Source organism: Procambarus clarkii, chromosome 31, assembly GCF_040958095.1.
Source record: "Procambarus clarkii isolate CNS0578487 chromosome 31, FALCON_Pclarkii_2.0, whole genome shotgun sequence".
NCBI lineage: Eukaryota > Metazoa > Arthropoda > Malacostraca > Decapoda > Cambaridae > Procambarus > Procambarus clarkii.
The window spans coordinates 9,393,565-9,408,714 of NC_091180.1; the positions used below are offsets into that span (position 1 = coordinate 9,393,565).

Sequence of the window (15,150 nt, forward strand, 5' to 3'; positions counted from 1 at the left end):
CACACATGAAGCACCCCTCACCACACACACACAGCAAGCCAAACAACCATACACAAAGTGTCCGTCAACACACACACAATACTGCATAGCAATAACACTAACAATTATAACAGGAACAATGTAATTAAACGTTGAATCAATATCAAATGACAATAGAATTACGTTGGCACACGCATGAGTGCTTCCTGCAGTACACACAGTACTCCCTGCAGTACACACAGTACTCCCTGCAGTACACACAGTACTCCCTGCAGTACACACAGTCTCCCTGCAGTACACACAGTACTCCCTGCAGTACACACAGACTCCCTGCAGTACACACAGTCTCCCTGCAGTACACACAGTCTCCCTGCAGTACACACAGTCTCCCTGCAGTACACACAGTCTCCCTGCAGTACACACAGTCTCCCTGCAGTACACACAGTCTCCCTGCAGTACACACAGTCTCCCTGCAGTACACACAGTCTCCCTGCAGTACACACAGTCTCCCTGCAGTACACAGTCTCCCTACAGTACACACAGTCTCCCAGCAGTACACACAGTCTCCTTGCAGTACACACAGTCTCCCTGCAGTACACACAGTCTCCCTGCAGTACACAGAGGCTCCCTGTAGTACACACAGTCTCCCTGCAGTACACAGAGGCTCCCTGCAGTACACACAGTCTCCCTGCAGTACACACAGTCTCCCTGCAGTACACAGAGGCTCCCTGCAGTACACACAGTCTCCCTGCAGTACACAGAGGCTCCCTGCAGTACACACAGACTCCCTGCAGTACACACAGTCTCCCTGCAGTACACAGAGACTCCCTGCAGTACACACAGTCTCCCTGCAGTACACACAGACTCCCTGCAGTACACACAGACTCCCTGCAGTACACACAGTCTCCCTGCAGTACACAGAGACTCCCTGCAGTACACACAGACTCCCTGCAGTACACACAGTCTCCCTGCAGTACACACAGTCTCCCTGCAGTACACAGAGTCTCCCTGCAGTACACAGAGGCTCCCTGCAGTACACACAGTCTCCCTGCAGTACACAGAGGCTCCCTGCAGTACACACAGTCTCCCTGCAGTGCACAGAGGCTCCCTGCAGTACACACAGTCTCCCTGCAGTACACAGAGGCTCCCTGCGGTACACACAGACTCCCTGCAGTACACACAGTCTCCCTGCAGTACACACAGTCTCCCTGTAGTACACACAGTCTCCCTGCAGTACACACAGTCTCCCTGCAGTACACACAGTCTCCCTGCAGTACACAGAGGCTTCCTGCAGTACACACAGTCTCCCTGCAGTACACACAGTCTCCCTGCAGTACACAGAGGCTCCCTGCAGTACACACAGACTCCCTGCAGTACACACAGTCTCCCTGCAGTACACAGAGGCTCCCTGCAGTACACAGAGGCTCCCTGCAGTACACAGAGGCTCCCTGCAGTACACACAGTCTCCCTGCAGTACACAGAGGCTCCCTGCAGTACGCACAGACTCCCTGCAGTACACACAGTCTCCCTGCAGTACACACAGACTCCCTGCAGTACACACAGTCTCCCTGCAGTACACACAGTCTCCCTGCAGTACACAGAGGCTCCCTGCAGTACACACAGACTCCCTGCAGTACACACAGTCTCCCTGCAGTACACACAGTCTCCCTGCAGTAACACAGAGGCTCCCTGCAGTACATACAGTCTCCCTGCAGTACACACAGTCTCCCTGCAGTAACACAGGCTCCCTGCAGTACACACAGTCTCCCTGCAGTACACACAGTCTCCCTGCAGTACACACAGTCTCCCTGCAGTACACAGAGGCTCCCTGTAGTACACACAGTCTCCCTGCAGTACACAGAGACTTCGTGCAGTACACACAGTCTCCCTGCAGTACACACAGTCTCCCTGCAGTACACAGAGGCTCCCTGCAGTACACACAGTCTCCCTGCAGTACACAGAGGCTCCCTGCAGTACACACAGACTCCCTGCAGTACACACAGAATCCCTGCAGTACACACAGTCTCCCTGCAGTACACACAGACTCCCTGCAGTACACACAGTCTCCCTGCAGTACACACAGTCTCCCTGCAGTACACACAGTCCTCCCTGCAGTACACACAGTCTCCCTGCAGTACACACAGTCTCCCTGCAGTACACAGAGGCTCCCTGCAGTACACACAGTCTCCCTGCAGTACACACAGTCTCCCTGCAGTACACACAGTCTCCCTGCAGTACACACAGTCTCCCTGCAGTACACACAGTCTCCCTGCAGTACACACAGTCTCCCTGCAGTACACACAGTCTCCCTGCAGGAACACACAGTCTCCCTGCAGTACACACAGTCTCCCTGCAGTACACACAGGTCTCCCTGCAGTACACACAGTCTCCCTGCAGTACACACAGAGCTCACTGCAGTACACACAGTCTCCCTGCAGTACACAGAGGCTCCCTGCAGTACACACAGTCTCCCCTGCAGTACACACAGTCTCCCTGCAGTACACACAGTCTCACTGCAGTACACACAGGCTCCACTGCAGTACACACAGTCTCCCTGCAGTACACAGAGCTCCCTGCAGTACACACAGTCTCCCTGCAGTACACACAGTCTCCCTGCAGTACACACAGTCTCCCTGCAGTACACACAGTCTCCCTGCAGTACACACAGTCTCCCTGCAGTACACACAGTCTCCCTGCAGTACACACAGTCTCCCTGCAGTACACACAGTCTCCCTGCAGTACACACAGTCTCCCTGCAGTACACACAGTCTCCCTGCAGTACACACAGTCTCCCTGCAGTACACACAGTCTCCCTGCAGTACACACAGTCTCCCTGCAGTACACACAGTCTCCCTGCCCAGTACACACAGTCTCCCTGCAGTACACACAGTCTCCCTGCAGTACACACAGTCTCCCTGCAGTACACACAGTCTCCCTGCAGTACACACAGTCTCCCTGCAGTACACACAGTCTCCCTGCAGTACACACAGTCTCCCTGCAGTACACACAGTCTCCCTGCAGTACACACAGTCTCCCTGCAGTACACACAGTCTCCCTGCAGTACACACAGTCTCCCTGCAGTACACACAGTCTCCCTGCAGTACACACAGTCTCCCTGCAGTACACACAGTCTCCCTGCAGTACACACAGTCTCCCTGCAGTACACACAGTCTCCCTGCAGTACACACAGTCTCCCTGCAGTACACACAGTCTCCCTGCAGTACACACAGTCTCCCTGCAGTACACACAGTCTCCCTGCAGTACACACAGTCTCCCTGCAGTACACACAGTCTCCCTGCAGTACACACAGTCTCCCTGCAGTACACACAGTCTCCCTGCAGTACACACAGTCTCCCTGCAGTACACACAGTCTCACTGCAGTACACACAGTCTCACTGCAGTACACACAGTCTCCCTGCAGTACACACAGTCTCCCTGCAGTACACACAGTACTCCCTGCAGTACACACAGTCTCCCTGCAGTACACACAGTCTCCCTGCAGTACACACAGTCTCCCTGCAGTACACACAGTCTCCCTGCAGTACACAAGTCTCCCTGCAGTACACACAGTCTCCCTGCAGTACACACAGTCTCCCTGCAGTACACACAGTCTCCCTGCAGTACACACAGTCTCCCTGCAGTACACACAGTCTCCCTGCAGTACACACAGTCTCCCTGCAGTACACAGAGGCTCCCTGCAGTACACACAGTCTCCCTGCAGTACACACAGTCTCCCCTGCAGTACACCAGTCTCCCTGCAGTACACACAGTCTCACTGCAGTACACACAGTCTCCCTGCCGTACACACAGACTCCCCTGCAGTACACAGCAGGCCCTGCAGTACACACAGTCTCCTGCAGTACACACAGTCTCCCTGCAGTACACACAGTCTCCCTGCAGTACACACAGTCTCCCCTGCAGTACACACAGTCCTCCTGCAGTATACACAGTACTCCCTGCAGTACCACGTCTCCTGCAGTACACACAGTCTCCCTGCAGTACACACAGTCTCCCTGCAGTACACACAGTCTCCCTGCAGTACACACAGTCTCCTGCAGTACACACAGTCTCCCTGCAGTACACACAGTCTCCCTGCAGTACACACAGTCTCCCTGCAGTACACACAGTCTCCCTGCAGTACACACAGTCCTCCCTGCAGTACACAAGTCTCCCTGCAGTACACACAGTCTCACTGCAGTACCACAAGTCTCCCTGCAGTACACACAGTCTCCCTGCAGTACACACAGTCTCCCTGCAGTACACAGAGGCTTCCTACAGTACACACAGTCTCCCTGCAGTACACACAGTCTCCCTGCAGTACACAGAGGCTCCCTGCAGTACACACAGACTCCCTGCAGTACACACAGTCTCCCTGCAGTACACAGAGGCTCCCTGCAGTACACAGAGGCTCCCTGCAGTACACAGAGGCTCCCTGCAGTACACACAGTCTCCCTGCAGTACACAGAGGCTCCCTGCAGTACACACAGACTCCCTGCAGTACACACAGTCTCCCTGCAGTACACACAGACTCCCTGCAGTACACACAGTCTCCCTGCAGTACACACAGTCTCCCTGCAGTACACAGAGGCTCCCTGCAGTACACACAGACTCCCTGCAGTACACACAGTCTCCCTGCAGTACACACAGTCTCCCTGCAGAACACAGAGGCTCCCTGCAGTACATACAGTCTCCCTGCAGTACACACAGTCTCCCTGCAGTACACACAGGCTCCCTGCAGTACACACAGTCTCCCTGCAGTACACACAGTCTCCCTTCCAGTACACACAGTCTCCCTGCAGTACACACAGTCTCCCTGCAGTACACAGAGGCTCCCTGCAGTACACACAGTCTCCCTGCAGTACACACAGTCTCCCTGCAGTACACACAGTCTCCCTGCAGTACACACAGTCTCCCTGCAGTACACACAGTCTCCCTGCAGTACACACAGTCTCACTGCAGTACACACAGTCTCCCTGCAGTACACCAGACCGTCTCCCTGCAGTACACACAGTCTCCCTGCAGTACACACAGTACTCCTGCAGTACACACAGTCTCCCTGCAGTACACACAGTCTCCCTGCAGTACACACAGTCTCCCTGCAGTACACAGAGGCTCCCTGCAGTACACACAGTCTCCCTGCAGTACACACAGTCTCCCTGCAGTACACACAGTCTCCCTGCAGTACACACAGTCTCCCTGCAGTACACACAGTCTCCCTGCAGTACACACATCTCACTGCAGTACACACAGTCATCCCTGCAGTACACACAGGCTCCTGCAGTACACACAGTCTCCCTGCAGTACACCACAGTCTCCCTGCAGTACACACAGTCTCCCTGCAGTACACACAGTCTCACTGCAGTACACCAGTCTCATGCAGTACACACAGTCTCACTGCAGTACACACAGTCTCACTGCAGTACACACAGTCTCCCTGCAAGTACACACAGTCTCCCTGCAGTACACACAGTCTCCCTGCAGTACACACAGTCTCCCTGCAGTACACACAGTCTCCCTGCAGTACACACAGGACTCCACTGCAGTACACACAGTCCTCCCTGCAGTACACACAGTCCTCCCTGCAGTACACAGAGGCTCCCTGCAGTACACACAGTCTCCCTGCAGTACACACAGTCTCCCTGCAGTACACACAGTCTCCCATGCAGTACACACAGTCCTCCCTGCAGTACACACAGTCTCCCTGCAGTACACAGTCTCCCTGCAGTACACACAGTCTCCCTGCAGTACACACAGATCTCCCTGCAGTACACACAGTCTCCCTGCAGTACACACAGTCTCCCTGCAGTACACACAGTCTCCCTGCAGTACACACAGTCTCCCTGCAGTACACACAGTCTCCCTGCAGTACACAAGGCTCACTGCAGTACACACAGTCTCACTGCAGTACACACAGTCTCCCTGCAGTACACACAGGCTCCCTGCAGTACACACAGTCTCCCTGCAGTACACACAGTCTCCCTGCAGTACACACAGTCTCCCTGCAGTACACACAGTCTCCCTGCAGTACACACAGTCTCCCTGCAGTACACACAGTCTCCCTGCAGTACACACAGTCTCCCTGCAGTACACACAGTCTCCCTGCAGTACACACAGTCTCCCTGCAGTACACACAGTCTCCCTGCAGTACACACAGTCTCCCTGCAGTACACACAGTCTCCCTGCAGTACACACAGTCTCCCTGCAGTACACACAGTCTCCCTGCAGTACACACAGTCTCCCTGCAGTACACACAGTCTCCCTGCAGTACACACAGTCTCCCTGCAGTACACACAGTCTCCCTGCAGTACACACAGTCTCCCTGCAGTACACACAGTCTCCTGCAGTACACACAGTCTCCCTGCAGTACACACAGTCTCCCTGCAGTACACACAGTCTCCCTGCAGTACACACGAGGCTCCCTGCAGTACACACAGTCTCCCTGCAGTACACAGAGACTTCGTGCAGTACACACAGTCTCCCTGCAGTACACACAGTCTCCCTGCAGTACACAGAGGCTCCCTGCAGTACACACAGTCTCCCTGCAGTACACAGAGGCTCCCTGCAGTACACACAGACTCCCTGCAGTACACACAGAATCCCTGCAGTACACACAGTCTCCCTGCAGTACACACAGACTCCCTGCAGTACACACAGTCTCCCAGCAGTACACACAGTCTCCCTGCAGTACACACAGTCTCCCTGCAGTACACACAGTCTCCCTGCAGTACACACAGTCTCCCTGCAGTACATAGAGGCTTCCTGCAGTACACACAGTCTCCCTGCAGTACACACAGTCTCCCTGCAGTACACAGAGGCTCCCTGCAGTACATACAGACTCCCTGCAGTACACACAGTCTCCCTGCAGTGCACACAGTCTCCCTGCAGTACACACAGTCTCCCTGCAGTACACAGAGGCTCCCTGCAGTACATACAGTCTCCCTGCAGTACACACAGTCTCCCTGCAGTACACAGAGGCTCCCTGCAGTACACACCAGTCTCCCTGCAGTTACACACAGTACTCCCTGCAGTACACACAGTCCTCCTGCAGTACACAGAGGCTCCCTGCAGTACACACAGTCTCCCTGCAGTACACAGAGGCTCCCTGCAGTACACACAGACTCCCTGCAGTACACACAGTCTCCCTGCAAGTACACACAGTCTCCCTGCAGTACACAGAGACTCCCTGCAGTACACACAATCTCCCTGCAGTACACACAGTCTCCCTGCAGTACACACAGTACTCCCTGCAGTACACACAGTCTCCCTGCAGTACACACAGTCTCCCTGCAGTACACAGAGGCTCCCTGCAGTACCCACAGTCTCCCTGCAGTACACACAGTCTCCCTGCAGTACACACAGACTCCCTGCAGTACACACAGACTCCCTGCAGTACACACAGGTCTCCCTGCAGTACACACAGTCTCCCTGCAGTACACACAGACTCCCTGCAGTACACACAGTCACTCCCTGCCCAGCCTACCACACAGTCTCCACTGCAGTCCACACAGGTCTCCCTGCAGTCACACAGAGGCTTCCCTGCAGTACACACAGGACATCCCTAGCAGCTACACACATGAGTCTCCCTGCAGTACACACCAGTCTCCCTTTGCAGTACACACAGACTCTCCCTAGCCCAGTACACCACAGTCTCCCTCGCCAGTACACACAGCTCTCCCTGCAGTCGTACACACAGGCACTCCCTGCAGCTACACACCAGCTCTCAACTTGCAAGTACACACAAGTCTCCTTGCCAGTACACACAGTACTCCCTAGCAGGTACCACAGTACTCCCTGCAAGTACACACAGTCTTCACTGCAGTACACACAGTACTCCCTCTGCAGTACACACAGTACTCCCTGCAGTACACACCGGTCTCCTTGCTAGTACACACAGTCTCCCTGCAGTACACAGAGGCTCCCGCAGTACACACAGTCTCCCTGCCAGTACACCAGTCTCCCTGCAGTACACACAGTCCTCCCTGCAGTACACACAGTCTCCCTGCAGTACACAGAGGCCTCCCCTGCAGTACACACAGACTCCCTGCCAGTACACACAGTCTCCCTGCAGTTACACACAGTCTCCCTGCAGTACACACAGTCTCCCTGCAGTACACACAGTCTCCCTGCAGTACACACGTCTCCCTGCAGTACACACAGTCTCCCTGCAGTACACAGAGGCTCCCTGTAGTACACACAGTCTCCCTGCAGTACACAGAGGCCTCCCTGCAGTACACACAGTCTCCCTGCAGTACACACAGTCTCCCTGCAGTACACAGAGGCTCCCTGCCAGTACACACAGTCTCCCTGCAGTACACAGAGGCTCCCTGCAGTACACACAGACTCCCTGCAGTACACACAGTCTCCCTGCAGTACACAGAGACTCCCTGCAGTACACACAGTCTCCCTGCAGTACACACAGACTCCCTGCAGTACACACAGTCTCCCTGCAGTACACAGAGACTCCCTGCAGTACACACAGGACTCCCTGCAGTACACACAGTCTCCCTGCAGTACACACAGTACTCCCTGCAGTACACACAGAGTCTCCCTGCAGTACACAGAGGCTCCCTGCAGTACACACAGTCTCCCTGCAGTACACAGAGCTCCCTGCAGTACACACAGTCTCCCTGCAGTGCACAGAGGCTCCCTGCAGTACACACAGTCTCCCTGCAGTACACAGAGGCTCCCTGCAGTACACACAGACTCCCTGCAGTACACACAGTCTCCCTGCCGTACACAGAGGCTTCCTGCAGTACACACAGTCTCCCTGCAGTACACACAGTCTCCCTGCAGTACACAGAGGCTCCCTGCAGTACACACAGACTCCCTGCAGTACACACAGTCTCCCTGCAGTACACAGAGTCTCCCTGCAGTACCACAGAGGGCTCCCTGCAGTACACAGAGGCTCCCTGCAGTACACACCGTCTCCCTGCAGTACACAGAGGCTCCCTGCAGTACACACAGACTCCCTGCAGTACACACAGTCTCCCTGCCAGTACACACAGACTCCCTGCAGTACACACAGTCTCCCTGCAGTACACACAGTCTCCCTGCAGTACACACAGTCTCCCTGCAGTACACACAGTCTCCCTGCAGTACACACAGTCTCCCTGCAGTACACACAGTCTCCCTGCAGTACACACAGTCTCCCTGCAGTACACACAGTCTCCCTGCAGTACACACAGTCTCCCTGCAGTACACACAGTCTCCCTGCAGTACACACAGTCTCCCTGCAGTACACACAGTCTCCCTGCAGTACACACAGGTCTCCCTGCAGTACACACAGTCTCCCTGCAGTACACACAGTCTCCCTGCAGTACACACCAGTCTCCCTGCAGTACACAGAGGCTCCCTGCAGTACACACAGTCTCCCTGCAGTACACACAGTCTCCCTGCAGTACACACAGTCTCCCTGCAGTACACACAGTCTCCCTGCAGTACACACAGTCTCCCTGCAGTACCACAGTCTCCCTGCAGTACACACAGTCTCCCTGCAGTACACAGAGGCTCCCTGTAGTACACACAGTCTCCCTGCAGTACACAGCAGTCTCCCTGCAGTACACACAGTCTCCCTGCAGTACACAGAGGCTCCCTGCAGTACACACAGTCTCCCTGCAGTACACACAGGCTCCCTGCAGTACACACAGTCTCCCTGCAGTACACACAGTCTCCCTGCAGTACACACAGTCTCCCTGCAGTACACACAGTCTCCCCTGCAGTACACACAGTCTCCCTGCAGTACACACAGTCTCCCTGGCAGTACACACAGAGCTCCCTGCAGTACACACAGTCTCCCTGCAGTACACACAGGTCTCCCTGCAGTACACACAGTCTCCCTGCAGTACACACAGTCTCCCTGCAGTACACACAGGCTCCCTGCAGTAACAACACGTCCTCCTGCAGTACACACAGTCTCCACTGCAGTACACACAGTCTCCCTGCAGTACACACAGTCTCCCTGCAGTACACACAGATCTCCCTGCAGTACACACCAGTCTCCCTGCAGTACACACAGTCTCCCTGCAGTACACAGAGGCTCCCTGCAGTACACAGAGGCTCCCTGCAGTACACACAGTCCTCCCTGCAAGTACACAGAGGCTCCCTGCAGTACACACAGTACTCCCTGCAGTACACACAGTCTCCCTGCAGTACACACAGACTCCCTGCAGTACACACAGTCTCCCTGCAGTACACACAGTCTCCCTGCAGTACACACAGTCTCCCTGCAGTACACACAGTCTCCCTGCAGTACACACAGTCTCCCTGCAGTACACACAGGCTCCCTGCAGTACACACAGTCTCCCTGCAGTACACACAGTCTCCCTGCAGTACACACAGTCTCCCTGCAGTACACACAGGCTCCCTGCAGTACACACAGAGCTCCCTGCAGTACACACAGTCTCCCTGCAGTACACACAGTCTCCCTGCAGTACACACAGTCTCCCTGCAGTACACACAGTCTCCCTGCAGTACACACAGTCTCCCTGCAGTACACACAGTCTCCCTGCAGTACACACAGGCTCCCTGCAGTACACACAGTCTCCCTGCAGTACACACAGTCTCCCTGCAGTACACACAGGCACCCTGCAGTACACACAGTACTCCCTGAAGTACACACAGTCTCCCTGCAGTACACACAGTCTCCCTGCAGTACACACAGTCTCCCTGCAGTACACAGCAGGCTCCCTGCAGTACCACAGTAGCTCCCTGCAGTACACACAGTCTCCCTGCAGTACACACAGTCTCCCTGCAGTACACACAGTCTCCCTGCAGTACACACAGTCTCCCTGCAGTACACACAGTCTCCCTGCAGTACACACAGTCTCCCTGCAGTACACAGAGGCTCCCTGCAGTACACACAGTACTCCCTGCAGTACACACAGACTCCCTGCAGTACACACAGTCTCCCTGCAGTACACACAGCTCCCTGCAGTACACACAGTCTCCCTGCAGTACACACAGTCTCCCTGCAGTACACACAGTCTCCCTGCAGTACACACAGTCTCCCTGCAGTACACACAGTCTCCCTGCAGTACACAGAGGCTCCCTGCAGTACACACAGTCTCCCTGCAGTACACACAGTCTCCCTGCAGTACACAGAGGCTCCCTGCTAGTACATACAGTACTCCCTGCAGTACACACAGTCTCCCTGCAGTACACACAGTCTCCCTGCAGTACACACAGTCTCCCTGCAGTACACAGAGGCTCCCCTGCAGTACACTACAGTCTCCCTGCAGTACACACAGTCTCCCTGCAGTACACACAGTCTCTCCTGCAGTACACAGAGGCTCCCTGCAGTACACACAGTCTCCCTGCAGTACACAGAGGCTCCCTGCAGTACACACAGTCTCCCTGCAGTACACACAGTCTCCCTGCAGTACACACAGTCTCCCTGCAGTACACAGAGGACTCCCTGCAGTACACACAATCTCCCTGCAGTACACACAGTCTCCCTGCAGTACACACAGTACTCCCTGCAGTACACACAGTCTCCCTGCAGTACACACAGTCTCCCTGCAGTAACACAGAGGCTCCCTGCAGTACACACAGTCTCCCTGCAGTACACACAGTCTCCCTGCAGTACACACAGACTCCCTGCAGTACACACAGACTCCCTGCAGTACACACAGTCTCCCTGCAGTACACACAGTCTCCCTGCAGTACACACAGACTCCCTGCAGTACACACAGTCCTCCTGCAGTACACACAGTCTCCCGCAGTACACAGAGGCTCCTGCAGTACACACAGACTCCCTGCAGTACCACACAGAGTCCCTGCAGGTACACAACAGTCTCCCTGCAGTACACACAGACCTCCCAGGGGGGTGCAGTACACACAGTCTCCCTGCAGTACACACAGTCTCCTCGCCTGCAGTACAACCAGACCTCCACTGCAGTACACACAGTCATCCCTGCAGTACACACAGTCTCCTTGCAGGACACACAGACTCCCTGCAGGTACAACAACAGACGCCCTGCAGTACAACACAGTCTCCCCTGCAGTAACACACAGTCTCCCTGCAGTACAGCACCAGACTCCCTGCAGGTACGACACAGTCTCCCCTGGAAGTACACACAGGCTACCCTGCAGGACACACAGTCCTCCTGCAGTACAACATCAGAACTCCCTGCAGTACAACACAGTCATCCCTGCAGTACACACAGTCCTCCCTGCAGTACACAGAGGCTCCCTGCAGTACCACAAGACTCCCTGCAGTACAACACAGTATCCCTGCAGTACACACAGTCTCCCTGCAGTACACACAGTCTCCCTGCAGTACACACAGTCTCCCTGCAGTAACACAGTCTCCCTGCAGTACACACAGGCTCCCTGCAGTACACAGAGTCTCCCTGTAGTACACACAGTCTCCCCTGCAGTACACAGAGGCTCCCTGCAGTACCACACAGTCTCCCTGCAGTACACACAGTCTCCCTGCAGGTACACAGAGGCTCCCTGCAGTACACACAGTCTCCCTGCAGTACACAGAGGCTCCTGCAGTACACACAGTACTCCCTGCAGTACACACAGTCTCCCTGCAGTACACAGAGACTCCCTGCGTACACACAGTCTCCCTGCAGTACACACAGACTCCCTGCAGTACACACAGTCTCCCTGCAGTACACAGAGACTCCCTGCAGTACACACAGACTCCCTGCAGTACAACACAGTCTCCCTGCAGTACACACAGTCTCCCTGCAGTACACAGAGTCTCCCCTTCAGTACACAGAGGCTCCCTGCAGTACACACAGTCTCCCTGCAGTACACCACAGTCTCCCTGCATGTACACACGTACTACCTGCAGTCACACAGGTTCCTGCAGTACACACAGTCTCCTGCATTTACACAGAGCTCCCTGCAGTACACACAGTCTCCTGCCAGTACACACAGTTCCCTGCAAGTAACACAGACTCCCTGCAGTACACACAGACTCACTGCAGTACACACAGTCCTCCTGCAGTACACACAGTCTCCCTGCAGTACACACAGACTACCTGCAGTACACAAAGATCTCCCTGGCAGTAGACACAGTCTCCCTGCAGTACACAGAGGCTCCCTGCAGTACACACAGACTCCCTGCAGTACACACAGTCTCCCGTGCAGTACACAGCAGGCTCCCTGCAGTACACAGAGGACTCCCTGCCAGTACACAGAGGCTCCCTGCAGTACACACAGTCTCCCTGCAGTACACAGAGGCTCCCTGCAGTACACACAGACTCCCTGCAGTACACACAGTCTCCCTGCAGTACACACAGACTCCCTGCAGTACACACAGTCTCCCTGCAGTACACACAGTCTCCCTGCAGTACACAGAGGCTCCCTGCAGTACACACAGACTCCCTGCAGTACACACAGTCTCCCTGCAGTACACACAGTCTCCCTGCAGAACACAGAGGCTCCCTGCAGTACATACAGTCTCCCTGCAGTACACACAGTCTCCCTGCAGTACACACAGGCTCCCTGCAGTACACACAGACTCCCTGCAGTACACACAGGCTCCCTGCAGTACACACAGTCTCCCTGCAGTACACACAGACTCCCTGCAGTACACACAGTCTCCCTGCAGTACACACAGTCTCCCTGCAGTACACAGAGGCTCCCTGCAGTACACACAGACTCCCTGCAGTACACACAGTCTCCCTGCAGTACACACAGTCTCCCTGCAGTACACACAGTCTCCCTGCAGTACACACAGTCTCCCTGCAGTACACAGTCTCCCTGCAGTACACACAGTCTCCCTGCAGTACACAGAGGCTCCCTGTAGTACACACAGTCTCCCTGCAGTACACAGAGGCTCCCTGCAGTACACACAGTCTCCCTGCAGTACACAGAGGCTCCCTGCAGTACACACAGACTCCCTGCAGTACACACAGTCTCCCTGCAGTACACACAGTCTCCCTGCAGTACACACAGTCTCCCTGCAGTACACACAGTCTCCCTGCAGTACACAGTCTCCCTGCAGTACACACAGTCTCCCTGCAGTACACAGAGGCTCCCTGTAGTACACACAGTCTCCCTGCAGTACACAGAGGCTCCCTGCAGTACACACAGTCTCCCTGCAGTACACAGAGGCTCCCTGCAGTACACACAGACTCCCTGCAGTACACACAGTCTCCCTGCAGTACACACAGTCTCCCTGCAGTACACACAGTCTCCCTGCAGTACACAGAGGCTCCCTGCAGTACACACAGACTCCCTGCAGTACACACAGTCTCCCTGCAGTACACAGAGGCTCCCTGCAGTACACAGAGGCTCCCTGCAGTACACAGAGGCTCCCTGCAGTACACACAGTCTCCCTGCAGTACACAGAGGCTCCCTGCAGTACACACAGACTCCCTGCAGTACACACAGTCTCCCTGCAGTACACACAGACTCCCTGCAGTACACACAGTCTCCCTGCAGTACACACAGTCTCCCTGCAGTACACAGAGGCTCCCTGCAGTACACACAGACTCCCTGCAGTACACACAGTCTCCCTGCAGTACACACAGTCTCCCTGCAGAACACAGAGGCTCCCTGCAGTACATACAGTCTCCCTGCAGTACACACAGTCTCCCTGCAGTACACACAGGCTCCCTGCAGTACACACAGACTCCCTGCAGTACACACAGTCTCCCTGCAGTACACACAGTCTCCCTGCAGTACACAGAGGCTCCCTGCAGTACACACAGTCTCCCTGCAGTGCACAGAGGCTCCCTGCAGTACACACAGACTCCCTGCAGTACACACAGAATCCCTGCAGTACACACAGTCTCCCTGCAGTACACACAGACTCCCTGCAGTACACACAGTCTCCCTGCAGTACACACAGACTCCCTGCAGTACACACAGTCTCCCAGCAGTACACACAGTCTCCCTGCAGTACACACAGTCTCCCTGCAGTACACACAGTCTCCCTGCAGTACACAGAGGCTCCCTGTAGTACACACAGTCTCCCTGCAGTACACAGAGACTCCGTGCAGTACACACAGTCTCCCTGCAGTACACACAGTCTCCCTGCAGTACACAGAGGCTCCCTGCAGTACACACAGTCTCCCTGCAGTACACAGAGGCTCCCTGCAGTACACACAGACTCCCTGCAGTACACACAGAATCCCTGCAGTACACACAGTCTCCCTGCAGTACACACAGACTCCCTGCAGTACACACAGTCTCCCAGCAGTACACACAGTC

General features: G+C 55.3%; 1 protein-coding gene across 1 annotated transcript in view; it reads left to right on the plus strand.

Annotated features, from left to right (window-relative positions):
- Positions 1 to 15,150, plus strand: part of LOC138370128 (uncharacterized) — a 46,441-nt gene that overhangs the window by 14,601 nt on the left and 16,690 nt on the right. The gene's annotated exons all lie outside the window — the stretch shown is intronic.